General features: G+C 36.3%; 1 protein-coding gene across 1 annotated transcript in view; it reads right to left on the bottom strand.

Annotated features, from left to right (window-relative positions):
- KCTD16 (potassium channel tetramerization domain containing 16) overlaps nucleotides 1-1,071 on the bottom strand; it is a 234,545-nt gene extending 233,474 nt beyond the window's left edge. The window contains exon 1 of the mRNA XM_012727865.1: nucleotides 1,027-1,071. The gene's annotated coding sequence lies outside the window, so the exon portion shown is untranslated. The remainder of the gene's footprint in view (nucleotides 1-1,026) is intronic.
- Nucleotides 1,072-22,771: the final 21,700 nt, after the last annotated feature.

Raw genomic sequence — 22,771 nt, 5'->3', positions numbered from 1 at the left:
AGCAGTGTACTTCGTCAGTCGGCCTGTTCTGCTCCCCACTCTGTCTCTGGTGAATCCTCTCACTGCCCCTGCACCTCTGGCCTGTACCCCAGTTCTGTGTGAATAAATAAAATACATCTTTTTTAAAAAAATGTATATGTAATGGAATACGCAAATGAAATTTATTGAACCCCCTAAAGCAACGCAGGCAATCCAGCTTAAAAATACTAGTTACAATGAAAGGGAACAGGTTTGGGAATCAGGTAGAGCAAGGCTTGAGAGCATTGCCTACCAGCTACACAATCATGATTTAACTACTACCTCTCTGAGAATGTTTTCCTCATGTGTATATTAGAAATAAAATATCCACTTTACAGAACTGATGTAAGGATTAAAGATAATGTTCTGAAAGCATTTGACAAATGTTCGGTAAGTAAAGAGCAAAATTATTATATTTATGCTTAACTCTATCACCCACACACCCCTCTTCCTTCACTTTCTGCCCATACACGGTGGGTTTGTGAGAATGAGTGGACATTACTCATTCATGTTAGTGATGTGACTGATTCTTTTTCTGAAATTTTGCTTTTTCTTGCTAAAATGGGAATAGGAGAAAGGAAAGGGATGCTAGGAATTCTAAACACGTTTGTCTTTGAAAATGGATAAGTAGTTCTTTTAAAAACAAGCTCTCCTGCCTTAGAAAGTAGCTATATGTTTCAAAAGATGATGAAATGGAGGAAACCAAATGCAGAGGCTGGTTCTTTCAAAACATCTCACATTATTTTACAGTGATTCTGCAAGTCACTTTGTTGTAGTAACTGTTTGTAGAAGACATCTTTTCACAACATATCTTATTCCAAAATTGAAATGAATCTTACATGGCATCTGTAGACAGGAAACAGCAGTAAGAGAGAAGGGCAAAGACCAAGTTACAAATGGAATGGTTTAGCTCAAGAACAAAATTGAATTGTTTTATTATAAGATTTGAGAAACCAAAGCTTTCAGTTTGGATACCACTGTGGTATCCAGAGTACTCCTTTTCCTTACCTTTTGAGATATTTGTAAGAAATTCATGGGCCAGTGGTCATTTTTATTCATCTTGGTATTCCCCTGGCAGGTAACACAGTGTCTGGCATTTGAAAAGAGATCAATAAATATTTGTTGAATTTAATTGTAGACTCAAGAGTGTGTACTCAGAATAAAGCAAAATAGTGTGTTAAGGAACTGACAGAGTTACATTGGAAACAGCAGTTAGTTGGGAATATATGCTACTTGATTTCAGTTTATTTTTCAAAATATTAAGTTCTCCTTGCTATCGGGGACCTTGTCATTTGGACAGGTTCAGATAAATTAACTGGATACAAAAAACAAATTTTCTTAAATCTTTTCTTAACCACTGCAAAGAGGCCATTCAAGTACCCAATGTGAATTCAGACTGAAATGGAAAAAAATAGACTACAAAAAGAACTACGTTTGGGAGAGTGAGAGATCACAAAGTTTCCTATTTCAAAATTTCACAGGTCAGTTTCTTAATATACCGGTGTCTATACCTGAGACCAAGCACATTAATGAAATTAACAAATAAAACTAGCCCTGAATACCAGACAGTTTCACTTACATTCTATCTTCTTATTCTTACAACAATCCCAAACTATTGGTGTTAGGATTAAGTAGTTAGCAAGAGGTCACACCCACCCCCTCTGATCCTAAAGCCCCCTTAAAACTTTATCAAACTTTCAGGCATATCTTCCTCTTATTAAAAATCCTCAGTATGTGCCCAACTTTTAGATTTGACTTCATACAAAATAAGTATGCATTCATGACATATATCACTGTATTTCAATCATAGTTTCATTCTTAGCACAGAAAAGGCATTCCTCAAGTATTTGTTAAAAGACTTTTAGAATGAACAAATAAGTGGATAGACAAATAAATGAATGAATAATTAACTATCATTTGGGACAGTGGTATCTAGAAAATTTGAGTTGTATATAACAAGAGTCTAATCTCATGCAGCATATCTAGTTTTCTTTATTTTTAAAATATATCTTTATTTCTGAAATAGAAGAATGACTCAGGGGTTCCAAAAATGAAAAATAAAAACATCATAATCAAAGTTAAAAAAAAAAACTGGCATTTCATGAATCCAAAAAGTGCTATATAGATTCATATTTTTATGTTTCAGAATTCAGATGCTTTTAGAAATAAGGAACTGCTGCTGGGATAGGACTCTCTCTCAGAACAATAAAATCCTGGTGTTTTTGTAAGTGTTTAGATGCTAAAAATTAGATAGTTAAAAAGAAGTTTTGATACTTGAAATTCTAATCCTGCCATTTTATAGACCAGAAGCCCTACATCCTTTCCAAAAATGTGAGTGGAATCAAATGTGGGCTTGGAAGATCTGCTAACAATTGACCTACACATCACATACACACTAGATACAAGATATAAGAGACTGAACCACACAATTCAAATGTGAGACAGAAAATAGCATCCCTTTGCTGCATGATGCATCATACAGCTTGCACCTAGGAAGTTATATATTACCTTTACAGACAGTGATATGAACCACAAACGCACCTCACAATACCCAGAGTCTCTTGAAATGACAGGTTAGCTTGCAATGTGTGTGTGTGGTTCCAGTGGCTGCAAGAGAATATCACGCAATCATTTGAAACTGAGCCAGTGTTAGATATCTTGCTGATAAATCTGGTGACCATTAATCAAGAGAAAGAATGCTGATGACTAATAGAGAAACATGAAAAAAGTTTATGTATCTGATACAAGCGGGATCAATCTAATATCTTTTTTTTTTTTAAGATTTATTTATTTGTGCATACAGAACTGGGGTGCAGGCCAGAGGCTCAGGGGCGGTGAGAGGCTTCACCAGAGACAGAGTGGGGAACAGAACAGGTAGATCGACGAAGTATATTGCTGAGGGGAGCAGCGGGTGGGTCAGGAGAGGTCTGCCACACCATATGGTCACCTCCGGGGCAGGCAGGAATCGAACTCATGTGGAAATGGCTTTAGCTTCCTGGTGGCCCGCAACGCCACCAGGGAGGGCCAATCTAATATCTCTTAACCAGCCCTTTCAACTTTTCATGTATTTATATGAGATCTTCAGAGTAGTGACATACTTCTATGTCATTGAAATGCCATTATACTAGACATACTAGACACAGAGGCTAAGATTACCCTGGAAAGGATATTGAATAAGGTTATAAATTAAGATTTTAAAAGCTAAACAGAGTTAAGAGAAGAAATAGATTTATTATTTGCCTACAAGCAAATCTATTCCTTTTATTTACCCCAATGACATTTATGCCTGTGAGTGTAAAGAGAAAAAGTGAACAATGTAGAACATCATTGATTCACGATAGTAAGATCTACTCTTTTACACTCCTCTTCCCCCCCCCCCCCAAATCTCCAGCAGAGTCACTGGCCAGTCAAAATCAAAACACAAGTCTTTCTCCAGAAACCCAATTAGTATCAACAACTAAGGGTGTTGTAATCCACAAGAAGCTTTAAAATCCTTTGAAGTCCCTCTTTTCCTCCATGTTTCTTATCATCATTAATTTAGTCACATATTTATATAATTATTTGTACAAAGAACTAAGTTGGAAAATTGTATGGGATGCAGTGAGATAGGCATAGCCTTACTCTCAACAGGCTTAAAATCCAGTAAGGCTAAACAAAACAAACAAACAAGGGAAAAAAAATAGTACTTACTCTGTGTCTGAGTTGTAGACAATTGACGTATAGAAGAAAATGATGATTTTACTGTTAGGAAAACTGGAAAAAGCTCTCTGAGAGAAACACAGAGCTAATCAAGATGAAATCATTTTGAAGAACATCATGCCTAGCATAAAGTGCCCATTAATAAATCATTGATGGATTCAAGAAAGTGCCACCCTTCACCATATCATTTACTGGGTATGAAGTCAGAGGCACTCATTTAGAATTCATTTAGAACTTCCCCAAACTAGACTGATTCATTAAAGTGCTGATGTTCTCAGAAATATTTTAGATAGATAGATAGATAGATAGATAGATAGATAGATAGATAGATAGATAGATAGATAGATAGATAGATAGGTAGGTAGGTAGATAGATAGATAGAATGCAAGCCCATTACAGCACCAGTCTACACAGTTCATTTATATTTGGGTCTTAGCCATGAGAACTAAGAACCATTTGAATGACCCTTCCCAGTCCATTTATTTACTCTACCATTTCCCTCTTTTTGACATCTCTTATGTCCCAGTGAACACTTTGGCTCAAGGTTGCCGACAGCAGTGTGCATATGATAATGCTGAGGATTCTATAAAGATCAAGAAAGACACTGGATAAGTAGCAAGCATATTTCACTGCAAAAGTTCCAAATGCCACCAAGGATATAGTCTAAGACACCCAGATCCCTAAATGGTTGCAGAAATCCTTTAAGACTTTGAAGGGCAGCATAAACTTCACTGCAGCCTGTAAAGACTGACCAACAGCAATGTGAAGGGTGGGTTGAAAGAAGGAGTATGTGGCTAAAAAGCATATAAATGCTTCAGAATTCTTGAAGAGAAAGAAAGTCAATTACCAAAGTATGGCATTAGAAGCAGATCCTCAGATATCATACTGCAATAATCACAAAGAGCACATGTTTAATGAATGTGATAATTTCTAGGATCAGACTCCCATAAATAGAAGGAGTATACGCCTATAGCTTAAGACTGGGGATAGAGGTGGAACAGGATCCAAAACATAATTCTATTTCAGACACCAGAAGAGCCTTATAATTAAGGATATCTTGAGGGCTTGGCAAAGTTGACCTTCAGTAAGCAACAGCGGTTCTTTAAGGCAATTGTGTAATAAAGAGATCTAATAAAAGAAAAAGAGTTACTTTCATTCGGTATAAAAGAACTGCCTATGAGCAATTTTGGTCAACTTCCATTGCTGCAAATAAAGTGTGCCTGATTTTTTAACCTTATATTCACAACTTTGGGATAGAAGGAAAAGAAACCTCTAAAAAAATCTTAATAAAATTTAAGTTCTAGAAATGATTGTTTCCTACATAGGGGAATATTAGGGCATCTTGGTTAAAAGTTTAATCTTCTATATACCTGACGGCCAGGTTCAGAGTTCTACTGGCACCTAAAACTCAAGTCTGCAGAGGCAACTCTGTAAGATAACTATATCCAGTGGGCAATATTACATTACTTTTTGAGTCACAATTTTCTTATCTATAAAACAGGTGTAATAACTATAGTTCCTTATAAGATTTCATGAGAATTAAATAAGAGAAAGTCTACTGAATGTTTAGTTCATCCTTAAACCCTTAGTTAACTTGAAAACAAATGTAGCATTTGTCATTTTCAGGCCCAAACTCTTTTAGATTATTAACTCCCAGAACAGAAAATAAAGGCATATTATTTTTTAAAGATGTATTTATTTATGCATACAGAACTGTGGTACAGGCCAGAGGTGTGGGGGCAGTGAGAGGATTCACCAGAGACAGAGTGGGGAGCATAACAGGCAGATATACTGAAGTACACTGCTGAGAGGAGCAGTGGAGGAGACAGGAGAGGTCTGCTGCACTATGTGGGTTAGTTCCTCCTTAGGGTCCGGGATCCTCAAACTAGTGCTGATGTGGCAATGGCTAGCTTCACAGCTGCGCTTTAACCTGTTGAGCCACCAGAGAGGGCCTGCAAAGTCATATTATTAATACTAACTAGTCCGCTCTCTAGACCCCTTACAGATTTGAAGGGAAGGAAGCAAAGAAGTAACACAAATCTCTTTTGAGGGCGCAGTGTTTCCTACTGAGAGATACTTTGGGCAGGTCAAATGGCACCATATGGCAGTGTGTGAAGTTCCTTGTTCTGGATAACACACTGTCTACTGGCCAGATTGTTGATGTCACCATCCCTGGCCCTACGAATCTCCAGCCCTTGTTCTTCATTTGTAATGTGTCACTTGTCTCAGCATGGTTTCTTGTACATAGGCATATTTGCTACTTAGTGCAACTTACTGACAAGATTCACACTCTGTGCTCTATCATTTCTACGCAAATGACTCCAAAATCTAAATTCTTGACCTCGGTCCGTTTCCAACATGTTCTATATTCCTGGTGGGCAGATTCACATAGATCTCTTGGCACTTAAAGCCCAAGTCGAAAGAAATTTTAAAGGACAACATGAACTTCAGACTCTTACAATAGAAGGAGTATCTCACTGCCACTCAGAGGGAATGATGTCACTGGCCTGTCTCTGTGCAGATAAAATCCATCATTCTACTCTTCATGTTCCAGTGGCGCCTGACATCTAATAATTAATTAAATTTTTCCCTTTCTCTGAACTATAATTCTTTTAGGCATCCCTTCCATTTCCATTGTACTTTTCCTTAAACTTTCACACTAATTTGTTTTTTCAACAATAATTACTGAGCATTTACCATGATCCAGATACAGCATTTAGCTGTGGGCTCTACATGTTGAGGACCTAGAGATGAACAAAGTACACAGGTCTTCACCATCATACAACTTTCACTGTAGACAAGGAACACAGATCTGAGCAAATACATAAACTAGCAAGATCATTCAAATAGTTATATTGGCTCTGAATAACATAGAGTCAGGTACTATGAAAAAATCTCTTTGGGAACAAGGGGAGTACCACAAGGTGTGGTTCTTTGAAGAAGTACTATTTGAACACTAACAAGACAGCAGCTTTGTGAAATTCTGGGAATAATATGACCTAGGCAGATGGAGTGGCAAAGAAAAGGCTTAGATGTCTGATATCTTGGTTTAGGAGGATTTGTTGATTTAGAAACTAAGAAAGTTAATGAATTGGAACCCAGTGAGCAGGATTGAGAGTGTAGATTCTAAGAAACAAAAGGAATCAAACCATTTTGGACTTTATGCACCATGAATATAGATTTCCTTCTAAGTGTTGATGGAAGTTGTTGATAGGTTTAAAGTTAAAAATGGTATGTTGTAGCTTACTTGTTTTATAAAGTTGAATTTGGCTGCTGTGGTAATACAATACATGTAAGACAACAGGATAATTAGTGAGGGAAATGTTGCAAGGATCCAGGTGACAGGTAATGATGATTCAGACTAGCTGAAGGGAGGATAAAAAGGAAAAGCTAGTAAGGACTTCAGATGCATCGTGGGGGGTATTGACAGCAGTGTTACCCTATAGATCTGCTGATGTTCTCTCCTTTCAAGGTGGTTTTTTGTTTTGTTTTGTTTTGTTTTGTTTTTTGGTCTTGGTTCATTCAACATAAAACTAGTACTGTCATTTTTTTTTTTAAGATTTTATTTATTCATACAGAACTGGGGTACAGGCCAGAGATGCAGAGGGTGAAAGGATTCACCAGAGACAGAGCGGGGAGCAGAACAGGCAGATAAACACAGTACACTGCTGAGGGGAGCAGCGGGCGGGTCAGGAGGGGTCTGCTGCCCCATGTGGATCTCCTCCAGGGCAGGCGGGGATTGAACTCATGCAGTTGTGGCTTAGGCTTCTTAGTGCAGTGCTTTAACCCGCTGCGCCACCAGGGAGGGCCATGCTGTCATCTTTTTAATGATACCATCCTTTGTATACAAATATGAATTGGTTCTCCATTGCTTGCAGAACAAAGTCCATAGTCCTTGGTATAAAGTCAAATTCCTTTGCTATCTGGCCTCTCCTACTTTACATAGATAATGAAAGGAACTAGTAAGGAAAGGAAAAGAATTACAAAACTGTTTAGAAGTTCTTAAGTAAATCATTTCAAGGCAGTGGTTTGAAACCAGAAAGTGGTTCTGGCTTTGGGTATGTAAAAAATCTTCATAACTAACTACTCTGCAAAGTTCTATCCTAAAAGAAAAACCCTACATCTATCGACCACTGTCTCTGTTTTCAGTCTATGACAAGAACTAGGAAAGTTCCAGGAACTAGGAGAAATTAAGTAACTCCTTAGAACACAAGTTAATAAATTGATTCATTTTGTTATGATCCTGATCTTCATCCATTCCCCTAAAATATAAAGTCCAATCACAGTGCAATTGAACTAATACAGCACAACAAAATTTAACGACTATGTTTGCTAAGAAAGAATAAAATCATGCCTCATATTGAACATTATGATCTCTTTTCCTCTCTGCCTTGGGCAAGAAGTTTTTGGAAATTGAAAGGTCATGCCAGAATCATCAAACCAGACTAGGGAAGTCACCTGTGTTATTAACCCAGAATAACAGAAGGGGGCAGTGTTATCATAGTCTCTTGCATCAACTCGAGATCTTGGAACAGAGAAACTGAAAGCCACTCTGAGTAACACTGCTAATTTACCCAGGATTCTGAAGTGTGGTGGTTTCAATTGCTTGTTGTTTTTATTTTGTTTTGTTTTGTTTTCACTTAGCCTCAAGCCCCCAGGGCTAGTAATGAGATTCTCCCTTTGGTTTACCACGATATGTCCTACCAAGACTTGTGACTTTCTCCGTGGTTTCAAGAAATACAAAACCATGTAAATGTAATACATTTACATTAGTTATTGCATTGTATTTTATAAAAATTGATGGTGAAAGAAATTAAATTGTACTGATCCAAGAAAAATACTCAATATTTAATACAAATCGACCCTAAAGGGCTTTTTGTATTACTAGAAAAATATTGCTATATACTTAGCAAATAACTCAAAACATTCCCTGACTAACTGCATATGTAGAAAACAGAAAAGAAACTGTACCAACCCTAGAGACAATTTAACAGATAAGGTTAGAAATTTCTTTGTGTGGGAAATGCCTCCCACCAAGAGGTAAAAGTTCTTAAAGAAACGTAAGGAAGAACTCACCTGTCTGTTTTCAGAGTTTGAGGTGGGAAATGGGAGAGGAATTAAAGACAATGTTGTATACTGCATCTTGAAGGGTAGCAGAATCTAGAAAAACTAAAGATCTGAGAAGAAAAAAACATAGCTTGAAAAAACAGTGTGTGTGTTAGAAAGCATGTAAGGATTGGGGGAAAAAAAAACCTTAAATAATTCTAGTTGACTGAAATAAAGGTACCTGTGAAGGAACAGAATGGCAAAATTCCCTAGTTGGTTTTAAATTTGTAAACAATGAATAGTCACTGAGAATTTTTTGAGCAGGGATGATTGAAGCCACCCTCTCCCCACCATCACCATTCTTATTGAGTTACAGTCAATATATCCAGTACAGAGTATGGCTTTGTGATTGGCATATTAATCATTCAGTTATTACACTTAGGAAAAAAATTTTCTCCCTGTTTTATCAGGTTTGAATGTCAAAAGTGCTAACTTCCATCAAGTCAGAAAGTTTGACTTACAACTCAAGCCACATGCAATCAGTGATGTTAACCTTCAACAGAGTCAGGATGTTGTGTGTGTGTGTGTGCCTGTGTGCTTGTCCATTTATTCATTCTTTCTCATTTACTTTTCAACAAATATGTTGAGCATATTCTATATGCCAGGTATTGCTCTAGGCATTAGGGATACCGTAGCAAACTCTAAATAGTCCAAATCCCTTCCTTCATGGAGCTTAAGTTCTAGACAATAAATAACAAAAAAATGTCAGATGATAAGTACACTGGTTAAAAATAAAATAGGGTGAGGAGACTATCGCTTATTATATTGCAGAGGATGGGCAGAGGGGACAGGAAAGTGGTGAGGGAAAAGGATGTTTAGTAGTTTAAGCTTTTCCTGGCAGGTGAACCAACCTAAGGAAAACTATTCAAGAGTTAATAGAAATAATACTATTACTACCGATATATTGTTATATTTGTAGAGACTGTCACCATGCCAAGCATGATTTCATTTATTCTTCACAATAAACTGTATTAGTGTGATATTTTTAGGTGCAAAGGAAATTGAGACAACAAAGAAAAAAGTCTTCTGGGTTCCTGAAACGCAGTTCATGGGGGGAATGTTTCTACACCAGCAAACAATGCTTTGGGTGCCATCCGATGTCCCACAATTTAATTTAATTCTTACCCTATATTTATAGAGAGATAACTTCAGATTTTACAGAGTAAGGGTTCAATCCACAAGACTGCCTCCTTCAACCCCACCACCAACTTTAGTATTTTTAAGATTGATTTATTTATGCATACAAGAACTGGGGTGTAGGCCAGAGGTATGGGAAGTGAGAGAATTCACCAGAGATAGAGTGGGGAGCAGATCAGGTGGATCCATTGAAGTACACTGCTGAGGGGAGCAGTGGACGAGACAGGAGATGTCTGCTCAGTTCCACCCCCACTTTATATGCTAGTTGCAAATGCAAAACTGGGATTATCGCCTGTATTTTTTTTTTTTTTTGGACTGATTATAAAACATGCCTCCATCATTCCCAGCTTGGGATTAACTTATTTGCAAAAGTGGCTCACAGAGCTCAAAGAAACATTCACTTACTAGATTGTCAGTAATCTAGTAGCAACCAAATGAAAGAGATGCTTAGAACAGGATATGTGGGAAGTGGTGAGGAACCATGTGTCCTCTTGCAATTACTGTACTCACATCTCCAGGTGTTCACTAATCCAGAAGCTTTCTGATCCCCAACCTTTTTGAGGTTTTATAGAGACTTTATGACATGGCCATGATTGATTAATTCAATGGTCATTGGCAATTGACTCAAACTTTAGCTTTTCTCTCCTCCCATGTGGTTGGGGGAAATTTTCAACTCACTGATTACATGGTTGCCCTAGAAAACAATTCCCAATTTAGGTGACCTAACAGCTTTCCTAAAAATCATATCAATAACATAAAAAAGACAACTGTATGGTTCTCTCACCTAGGAAATTCCTCACATTAATAACTATGCTAAAGAAATGCAGATGAAGCCATGTGTGTGTGTGTAAGTATATATTAATATATATGTATGTATATGTATTCTATTATAAATCACAATATCAAAGAAAGAAATAAGGGGAGGAGAGATAGAGAAGGAAAAAGAAAAAAACAAAACAAAACAAAACAAGGCTCACATAAGTCATTTGCACAAGTAAACCTTCTTATATATACAGATCATGGATTTAAACCAGACAGTCTGACTCCAAAGTCTGTACTCTTATCCGGACATTGGATTGGGGTACAGAGATAAATAAGTCATGGGCTCTGCCTTGGAATTACTCATAGTCTAATAAGAGAGACAGACTCATAAACAAATAATTCCAGTTCAGCGAAGGCAGCTGTAACAGCGGTATAATATAGTTAAGGAGACACAAAGGAAATAAACTGTGGGTGGGTTGGGAGGATCATTAAAATGCAGACATATTCATTTGTGTTTATATAATTCATTACTCTCTCTGAGCCTGGTTACCCACAACATATCTGCAGTTCCTTTCAAAGCCTCTTTCCGGTGGATTTCCCCAGTCTGTCTTCACAGGTTGTGGTTTGTCAGACTCATCCTGCACGCAATAAGTAGTTCCGACACAGGGGCCACATAAACTCTCTAAAGTCACTATCAAGAAGGAACAAAATAACCCTCAGATGAAGGTGAGGAATGTGACCACCTGGTAAATTAAAATGAGATGACCTTGCCATGGTAGAAAGGGTACAGGATACTGGCAACACACCTGAACAAACCCTAAGGCCATGTGCAGAGTGCAACAAGTGGCTGGAACAGTCACTCAGACAGGAATATAGAATACCGGGAAGGCTTTACTAACTAGTACAATTTGCTTGAAATTTTGTTTTTTTTTTTTTTTTTTTTCTTTTTTCTTTTTTAAGATTTATTTAGTTAAGCATACAAGAACTGGGTGTAGGCCAAAGGTTCAGGAGTGAGAGAAGATTCATCAGAAACAGAGTGGGGGGCAGAACAGGCAGGGCCACTGACATATACTGCTAAGGGGAGCAGCAGGCAAGGCTGGAGAAGTCTGTGCCATGTGGATCAGCTCCCTGGCCAAGCTGAAAGAGTGCTGCAGTGTTTGGAGATAAATTGATAGTGCTGACTTTAACCCCTGAGCCACCAGGTAAGGCCCTAAACTTGAGCTCCTAATCTAGGTCCAAGTATGGAGTTATTTATAAAACTCTCTGTACTTCTGCATATTCTAGACATCCCAAGAAGTATATGCAAATTTCAAAAGAGTATATTCCTTATGTAGGTTAAGAGCCATGCATTAAATATTTTCAGAATATCACTACAGAATGTTACTACAATGGGTGTAAGTATAGTATAGAGCCTGGCATTATTTGGAAGATTCAAAAACTGTAAATAAATGCTTGATAGCACCATTAGTCATTATATTTACCAAAATGCTTCTAATTAGTGGTGTCCCCAGTCCACTACACAAAGCTTTAACGTGACTTTATGGCTTGTCTTTGATTATGTGGGACATTGTACCGTCTTTTGGCACTTCTGTGGAGGAGGATTAGTTTGTTAAAACTGTAGTACAGTATTGGGTCTCAGCCTCTGTGTGTGTATGACTGTCATATCATCTATCGGTTGTTTTCAAGCTACACACTGCCTATCATTCACCCTTTTTTCATCCTCTACTGCTATTTCAGTCCTAACTATTCATAACTCAAATTATTTATTTATTGATACTTTATATTCATCCTATTTTAATTACTTTATCTTTTAAAGTGAAATTAGGGCCCTCCCTGGTGGTGCAATGGATTAAAGTGCAGCACGGAAAGAAACCTGCAGCACTTCAGTGCAAATTTAATTCCCCCACCCTGGAGGTGTTCCACATGGTGCTGCAGACCTCTCCTGACCCACCTGCTCCTCCCCTCAGCAGTGTACTTCATTGGTCTTCCTGTTCTGACCTCCACTCCATCTCTGGTGAATCCTCTTACCTCCCCTGCATGTCCCACCCTTAGCCCAGTTCTGTATGTATGCATAAAAAATAAACCTTTTAAAAAAATAAAGTGAAATTAAGTTTATTTTTATTTAACTGGTAATTCAAGTCCAAGCAAGTAGGAGGAAAAAATCAATACTTAAAGCTAGTTCATTTTGCTTTTGCTAAGAACAAAGTATCAGGTGATGTATTTTAGATTTTTCCTGAAAACTTTTCACTGGACTTTATATTTTTGAATCACTGTAGATGTAATATCTTATGCTTTTTGTCTCCATTGGTTCTTTCCTAAACTTTTTCTTTTGATCATTAAGGAAGTTTGGAGAAAAGAGTTTCTTCCGTCTTTTCAACTCATGCTGCCCAATAAAAATTCTGCCAAATGTTAAAATGCCCTTCCCTGCTAACCATTAGCCTAGTCACTTTTGGATAAAGGATTTAGGATTAGAAGCCCACTTCTCTAACTCCATAACTCTAAACTCCAGCAAAAAGTGGTCTATTTAACAATATTCTAATGGAGTTTTTATTGGAAGGCATTTAAAAAAAATAAGATGAGAATTTGACCCTGATAACTCCCTACTGTGAGATAACAATAAGCCTGGAAGTGGTACAAGGCAACTATTTATTAGTTTTCCTTTGGAGTCACCAAAGGAAAATTTTCTGAGAAGAGTTATTATAGATATACCTCCATGAAGGAGAAGAAAATGTTTTCCTTGCTCCCACTTACATGCATTTACCTTAGACTACAAATCCCAGGATGTCATATATGGGACGTCCTGAGTAGGGGAGCTGCTGGGAACTAGGGGTGATGATTAACAGCCAGGCTTGGTTTTCAACTGAGCACATGTGGTTTGGGCCTCCTTTGCTTCTCCAGCTCTCACTTTTGATTCTGTGGCCCGACTTGTACCCTGGTGCTGCTGGGAAGGAGTCTTGGGGGAAGCATATGGAGGACAGACATGTAGATACACTTGGGAGAGATATGTGGGTGAAAGAAATGTGGGGAGGCAGTCCTGATTCCCTAGAAGAGACAATGGCAGCCATTGTCCTGACTTCATTGTGGTGTATTTGGTACATTTTGAGTTCTGAATCCCTCCTTCATTCACAGCTCTTTGGGACCTCTGTAATCACTTTCTTGTGGTTCCCCTCCAGATGGTAACTCAGATGTGTGAGTGGATTTTAGGCCTCAACAGCTCTGCTTTGTGTGGACTCTGTTTGACTCAGCATTGTTTGTGGGCATGCCTACATAATGATGGGTAATTTCCTTTCTTCTCTCTCTCTGTGCACATTAATTATATTGAAGATATTTCACAGACTGAGAGTCTGCTTCCTTTTGTTTCTGCAGTGCATGGCTAGGACCCCCTTTAGAAAATGTACCCTTAACAGTTTGGGGACCCTGGGTGTCCTCTGTTGTGTGCAAATGGGGCCATAGCTACAGAAAATGCAAAAAAAAAAAATCTTAAGACCTGGACAAGTTAATTATCAACCAACCATGATCAACAAATTCATCTGCTTAACCTTTCTTTTTATATCAAAGAAGCTTTGCTGTTCTAACAAGGAACAAGAACCCAATAATTACTGCAGATTATCAGCCTCCTGCCTACTCCATAGGTGGGGGAAGGGAGTGGATAAATCCCAAATACATAACTTCTCAGTGTACTGGTATGCATAAGCCAGACCCCAAGGGAAGTGTACTTCTACTGAGTCAACCAAACCAACTTCAAGTGAGGCTACAAGGGTAGTTATTGAAGTAGTGACCTGCACAAATGTGTTTTCATGAAATGACAGCCTGAAATAGAATAGTTGCCTTCAAAACTATTTTATTATTATTATTATTATTATTTTTATTTGTGCATACAGAACTGGGGTACAGGTCAGAGGCTCAGGGGCGGTGAGAGGCTTCACCAGAGACAGCGGGGAATAGGACAGGCAGATCAACGAGGTACACTGCTGAGGGGAGCAGCGGGCGGGTCAGGAGAGGTCTGCCACACCATGTGGTCACCTCCGGGGCAGGCGGTAATCGAACTCATGAGGAAGCGGCTTTAGATTCTCAGTGCTGTGCTTTAACCCGCTGCGCCACCAGGGAGGGCCCTCAAAACTATTTTAAACATGACTACTGATTGGCTTTTAATAAATAGCTTCTCCCTTTAGATATAACTGGAATCCATAAGATAGTTTTCAAAGGTAACACCAGCACTGTTATAGCTTTGATTAACAACCTAAGCTGAGGTAGATATAGCACTCCAGAGATGAACTACCAAAGAAGAAATATAATAAACAAGTAAGCAATTAAGATATCTACCTCTTGCTAGCCTCTTTAATGATTCAGTAAAAACATCTCATTTCTCATCTTATTTTCTCTCAACAAAATTTAAATCTGAAGGAAAAGGATATCGTACTATAGGTATATAAATAAATGTCATCTTTAGCTTCCTTTCTCTGTCTCTTTTAAGTATCTTATCCTTGAAATTCTAAATTTTATTTGAAGAAAATATTGTCACTGCAACTGCCATTACAGACTTCAGGATAAAGTCCTGTTGTTTTTCAATCCCTCTGTTAGGAGAAAAGAAAGCATTTCTAAGCAGGAATTGAACATGAACACTGAACTATTATCTGAAATTTTGCAGTCAACATGCATAGTAACTATTATTATAACAATGGCCAAGATAATGCATTATGTCACTGACAGGTAGAAAATTGCCATAAGTGGCTTGTAATAAACATGACTAACAGTCTGGAAAAAATGAATTTAAGTCTGACATAAAATGAGATTCTTCATGTCTCTCAAATAAGCACATAGATGATTTGTGCTCTGTGGAATATTTTTTCATCTTTTTGTGTATATAGAATTTAAGAACTGGTAAGTTCTAAGGAGTTATTTGACAATTTGAAGAGTGATTATTTGAACTGATATGTTTCCTCCAATCAATGTGCTGCAAGAGCATGATTACATCTTTTTTGTGTGTGATATTTATAGCCCATCCCTAGCATTCAACACTTAATAAGTATTTAATAAATAGTTACTGAATTAATGGATGAATTGATACATCTCCATTCCAGTTTTTGTTTTTTATTTTTCAGTTGAGAAAGTTGAAGCCAACAAAAGCTAAATGACTAACATAACAGATCTACTCATAAAACTGGCTTTAGAATTCATATCTTCCCCCAGCCAGCCCTTAAACCTTTCATGTGATCCTCTATATCTTTTCCAGTTCTTTACAGAATGGCCAATGTGTGCAATTTTTCTGCCATATTAATATATGAATGTAGGAAGAAATATTTAAAAGTCTCTTAACTTAGTCATTTTTTCAGCAAGACTAAAATTTTAATGTATCTTTGGTGCTATCATATTGCCTTTGCTGCTTTTTCTTTTTATTGGGACTGACCTGCAGAGGAAATATGGTCACTTGGAAGAGAACTTGGTATAAAGCTAACTGGTTATAAGCCTTTGCTTTCTTTTAAGATTTAACAAAGTTCTGTGAGAGCCTTTGCAGGTAGTTGTTTTTTTTAAACTGCAAAACTTGAATATTACGAAAGTTCTTATGAATAAAATAATCAATGCTTATGATGATGAGTAGTTCTGACTGATAGCACAGATTTAGTTTTTTAAATTTTCAGCCACATACCATTAGATTCTGAACAGGAATCATTGGTCATTCTTTTTTATTTTAAACCAAAGTCTATCACATAAAAACATAAACCATTTTTAAACTGGATCTTCCATGTCCAGCCACTTCTGCACCTGATCAGTAAATTGGAGTGATAATAGCATTTGTCACCTCAGAGTTTTTGTGAAGGTTAGTAGGGCCAATGTGTATAAAGTAAAACAGTGTTTGGTTATAGCAAGCATTAAATTGATAATCATTTTTATTTTACTACTCAAACTACTATAATGAATGCTTTATAAAAACAGTATTTTAACTTGTAAATGTATTCCAAAAATAAGAGAAAAAGCCTTCTTCCCCTCAAAAAAAAAGTCAGTAAAATGTGAATTGAAGTCTAGTGGTATTGCATGGGGACCATCATTCCCCAACCTTGAGTGTCTGTGTTTTATGTGGTATTGATGTTATTCTTACTCCAGTTGTGAGTATATGACTCATATGGACAGAATGATTGAGCAGGTTGTACTCCTTGCCAACATTAAGGATATTTGCTTAGACCACTGGGAGACAGAATATTTTTTGATCTGCTGGGTTCAGACATATCTGAAGATGACTTTGCACATTAAGGCAACAAATTCCTTCTTACAGTAAAACAATTGAGTAGTTTGAGTAGTAAAATAAAAATAGATATCAATTTACTATTTTTCATCTGAAATCCAAGTTATTCAAACTTACATAGTAGATTTGTCCAGGATTGTATCACCAAAAATGTGATATAAAGCAATATAAAATGAATTGTGCTTTATTATTGCACAGGCACTGAAGTCAACTGTTCTTTCCTCTATTGCCCGGCAGCCACATGACTTTGAATAAACCACTTAAATCTTTGTATCTCGAAGTCATCCTTGTAAATTGAAGATTATAACATCTACCTTACAAAATCCACAAAAGAGGGATTTTTGAGGGTTAATAAGTTATTACATGTAAAATACTTAGAACAATGCACGGCACATCAGATATGATACAAGCATTAGTTATTATTTTATTACTCAGATATTTAATAAGTGATGGTATTGTCTATCAAGGAAAACACACAGGGCAAATGACTATTGAGTTGCTAATCAAGATTTTTCTCTACACAGATGAAGCAACTGATTAATTTATAATACCTTTTGGTAGCAAAAGACTCAAATAGACATTTTTCTGAAGAAGATACACATTTTGCAGCAACATGGTTGGAGTTTGAAGGGATCCTGCTTAATGAATTAAGCTAGAGGGGAATGAGATCAAAATTGGGGTGGGAAGAGCACATGAGGCCATGGTGATGGCACACAGGTGAATTCGTGGTGGGAAGTCCAATAGGGATTACAACCAAAATGAAAAAATGCACACAATGAAGAATGATATAAAAATAAATATTGTAAAAAAAAAAAAAGAGAGAGAGAGAGAAGATACACAAATGTCAAACAAGCATATGAAAAGATGCTTCTCTACCATAAAAATAGAGACAAAACAAAACCAGAAAATAGTTGGCCAAGAGTGAAATTAAAATGCTTGTACACTTTTAGTGGGAGTATAAAATGGAGAAGGGATTGTGACAACAGTGAAAAAGTTTCCCAAAATTTAAAGTAGGATGGCAACATGTTCCAGCAAGTTCATGTTTGGATAGATATATCCAAAAGAAATCAGAGCCTTGAACTAATACATACACCTTTATGCTCATAGAGACATAATTCTCATAGCAGAATGTTAGACTCAATCCAAGTGTTCAATAAATGAATGTAGTATCTATGCAATGGAATATTATTTAGCCTTAAAAGTGAAGAAAATTTAGACATAGCCAAAACATGGATAAATGTTAAGTACATTATACTAAGTGAAATAAGATAGCCACAAAAGAGATAAATACCAAATAATACCATATGAGGAATCATGCTCCATATGAGGCATCTACTCAGATGCGTTGAAATAGAAAATAGAAAGATTGTGGGTATGGCTAGGGGAGGAGGTAAATAGGGGAAGATGGCAATGAATACAGTTTCAGTTTGCAGAAGAAAAAGTTCTGAAGATTGATTGCATACCAATGTAAATCTGCTTAACAATAATGAACTGAAGAAATAGTTTAAAATAATAATTTTATGTTATATGCATTTTGCTATAGTTATATATTTTTTTAATTATTGAAAACAATGTTTCTTTGGGGTGTTGAAGGTAGCATGATACAGCTGGTACTCACTAACATGGAATGAATGATAGTGTAATAACAATGCAAGTGAAGGAAGAGGTGGTTAAAGGAATTGAAATATTTGTGGAACAAAATTTGAAAGCTATAATGAGGATGATAAACTGCATGGTATAGTGTAAGGCAAAAATATATATAGATACTGTTTCCAGTGTTGATACACTCACTTATCTGTTTGTCACATAGCAAATATTTACAGAGCACCTACCTTTTGTCAAGTATTACTCTTGCTCACAAGTGAGCAAGACTGCCTTGCACTCCTGGGGCTACTTTCCAGTGGTTTAAGAAAGGACAATAATATACAATATCTAATTCTAGCTACGTTTGTAATATCAGACAAGTTTCACAAATTTTCTGGCTCTTAATTTCCCTGTCTGTGAAGTGACATGCAAATGGCAGGGAGGGGCAAAGTGGTGCTTTTCCTTCTTACCTTGCAAAAGACTCCATAGTGTGGTATGAGAAAAGAGAAGCCACTAGAGGGCAATATGAGAATAAACATTCTACCAATGTGAAATTTTGGGAAACAAAAAAGCTGCATTCATTCGTCGGGTTTGCATCATAAACAAATATAATAGCAAATGTTGTAAATCATTTGCTAGGGAATATGGAAGTAGGGAAGGAACGCTAACATTTGGAGAACTCATTATCCAAATGTGCTTTATTCTATGAATAAAACATTTGACTTAGAGATCATGGTTTTTATGTGGCATATCACTGTGTAAGAAGAAAAATATTTCATTAGTAATTGAATGTCATCTTTAAATATATATAGTAGTGAGACCATATCTATAGAACCAGAAAACACTAACCAACAGGTATACCCTTAAAATAGCTCTTTACTATTTCATTGTTACGTTCAAAATAACAATGATTTGCTAATAAATATTATTTAATGTCTATTGACAGGCAGCAGTGTCTTTTTCTCTAAAATGCACAGACCTACATCTCTTGTACTTCTAGGCCTAGTGCAATAAAAGAATGTCCAAGAGTAAGCTTCTTCCTTCTCTCCTCAGATAATGTGCATTCTCTAATATTTCAGCAAGGAATGAAAGAAACTAAGAATAATGAGTACCAAAAAGACACAGTTTCATCCAGGTTAAGCTGAGGAATTCCCATATGATAGTGTATGAGGTGAGACACTGCAAATATAAAGACATTAATGTGAAAATCAGATCAAAATTAAAAATAAGAATGCAATGATTTGGGTATGTGTATTCCAAAAGGAATACTTTAAAGTTAACATAAGAATGTTTTAAATTTAGATTTAGATTCATCTGCCTTGAAAGCTCCATTTAGCCTGGAAAATACTATTTTATTAGGGTTTAATATAATATTCTTTGTAACAACAAGAACTTAAACTGTCAATGATAACTGTGGTAGCTGGATGTGCCTATAAGCAAGAGGTTCATGGAGAATTTGAACAGAAAAATATAAAAAGTGAAATTCCTAAAGGTAATGCAGTATGTTACATTGCAGTAATTTCTAGATTACCCCTTTGTTGAGTATGTTAAACCTGAAGAAACATCAAATATTAAACATGAGATATTAAAATATTTTTATGACAATTGTTTCATGTAAATGGGATACTACTGCTACTTTTTTTCTTTTCAAGTAAACATGTTTTCCACAATGGAATTCATCTTATGTCCTGTCTCCCATGTGTTGGGGGTAAGAAAAGAAAGAAAGGAAGACAAAACAGAAAGATGAACACATTTTCTTTAGTTTTCAAAGTACCATGAAAACACCAAGAAAATCAAGTATGGGTAATACTGTTCACAAATTCAGGTACAAATTGCTCTAATATGTGAGTGCTTCTTAAACCAGTAATATCTGCTATCAAAAGATATCTGTGAGACTAAAATGTGCATGCAGACAAGCTAAATTTAGAAAATTTAGGACAAAGATGAAGTAAGCCTATTATAATGTTCTCCACTATGCCAAAAAAATAATTTGCACAATCATCCAGAATCACAGGGAAGTAACAGAGTGAATGTATGTAATTGATCTCAGATATAGTTTATTCATGCCCAATCTTTAGTTTTTCAAAAGTCCATTTTGCTTGCTGTTGAAATCCTATTGCTTCTGTAGCTATATTGATTCAGCAATGATAATAACTACTAATATTGATGGCTGCTTAGGCTCTGAGATGTCTGCTAGGCTCATCAATTATGTCATGTAGTCCTCCTAGCAACTAGAGAAGATAAATACTGTTATTATTTTACTTTTAAGGTGAGAAAAGTGAGGCTCGAAGAGTTTATGTAACTTAGTGAAGGTTTACAGTTGGTAAATCATAGAGAATATAAATCCAGGTAATCTGGCACCAGATTATTCACCCTCAGACATTATGCATTATTAATTAAAATACATGACAAATAAACTTAAACATTAGATGACTGTAATTTGACTGATGAGATTATAAAATAAATTTTTAGAAATTTGATTATATACACATTTGCAGATAGAGAGATAATTATCAACTCTCTAACTGAAATTTTAGAATATTTTATATTCACACACTATATACAATTAGTACATAGTGTGTCATATTTTCTATGTAATATATGAACATACTAAATAAAATATGTTATAAATCATGTTAAGTAGTATATTCATTAGAAAGATTGCCTTTTGCAATTTAATATAGTGGTTTAGCATAAAGACCCAGGAGACTGCCTGACTGCCTGGGTACAGACTTCAAGTCTACTTTCCTCCTACCTACCTTGTAGCCAAATAGTGTTGACAAGTCATTTCACTACTCTGTCCGTTTTCCTCATGTGTTAAAGACATATATCTACCTTAATGGCTTGTTAGGGTCAGTGGTTTAGAAAAGTACCTGGTACATGGTAAGTGTATACAGGGAGTAGCCTCTACATTTTCCAAAAGCTTGCATCTTTGGCACAAGTAGTGCTACATCAATAGAGCCCAATTCGAGTCCTTTCATGATGTTTTTTACATTATCTTCTCTTTTAAATTACTTCAGATTGAGAAATTCCAGTGCTGTCACTGAAATCTCATTCCAAACCACAGTATCCATTCACCTGACATTAAGGATATTTTGTTATTTCAGATGGCAATGTGAACTCAACAATGAAAATCATAATGCTTTAAAAATTACATTTAAAATATTTTTAGAACAATATATATAATGTACTTGGAATATTGAAGGTGTACTCTCATGAATGATTATTAAATCAAGGTGAAATTTGCCTATTAAAGGCCAGAACTGTCCAAAAAGCAGCCAAACAACCAATTTATTGTTCAAAGTAAGATAATTGAAATAACAGAAGCAAAATTTGAAAGGAAACTTTTCTAAGGGATAAAGTATAATTTGGGGGGATGTAATTGTCATATTTGGGATGTGAGGTTACACAATTCATATTCAGGGACAGTGAAAACAGAACTTTGGCACTTATGTTGGTTTTTATGTAATTGTCAGGTTTCAGTGCGGAATTTGACAGAATGAATAAACAGCAGTCAAATCTCTCACTTCCCCACTGCTTCCTCCAACTCCCATTCGCTGCTTGTAGATATAGGTGTAAGTATGAGAAAACTGTTTATGTTCAAAAAATTTTTCTGACACAATTCCAGATCACATATTTACTATAAAAAGGGGGGACAATGGCAACTTGAAAGTAGTTAAGAATATTTTCACTGCCATTCTAAGAGAATGGAGCTTTTTGTTTGTGAAATATGTGAAAAATGTTGCATATACAAGATACTATTCATAAAGCTGTTCTTTCCCCTTGTTTGTCATAAGTTTGGTAATCACCATACTAGATACCAGGAAGGGCCAGACAATTGTCATAAATCACTTGATGTTCAATCTCCTGATCTAGTTGAGTCTTTCTACTCCTAACAGAGCTAGCACAATGACTTTAACAGAAGTCAGCATATTTACCAAATATTCCAGTTTCCCTTGATAAAAATTCCTGGAGTCTATCCTAGGATGAGTGGAGAGAAAAGTTTCTGGGAAAAAAGGCCTCCCTAGCTAGTCAAGAAATTGATGTTCTCAAAATTCCCCCAGGCTTCTGCGGGAGGTTTCAAAGTTTAAGTTTCAAAGCATAAGTTTCTGCTTAAGTTTTAAAGTCAAACAAACATATAGAAAATTTAATCATGTAATTCAATTTTCTTGCTTGGCTTCTCAACTGAGGTTGAAGAGGAAAATCCAGTAAATAAGATAATTG

This window comes from Condylura cristata, unplaced genomic scaffold (assembly GCF_000260355.1).
Source record: "Condylura cristata isolate star-nosed mole 26May11 unplaced genomic scaffold, ConCri1.0 scaffold00021, whole genome shotgun sequence".
In the NCBI taxonomy this organism is placed as follows: domain Eukaryota; kingdom Metazoa; phylum Chordata; class Mammalia; order Eulipotyphla; family Talpidae; genus Condylura; species Condylura cristata.
Note: the sequence above shows the minus strand (reverse complement) of the source record. Positions and strands in the feature narration are given on the sequence as shown.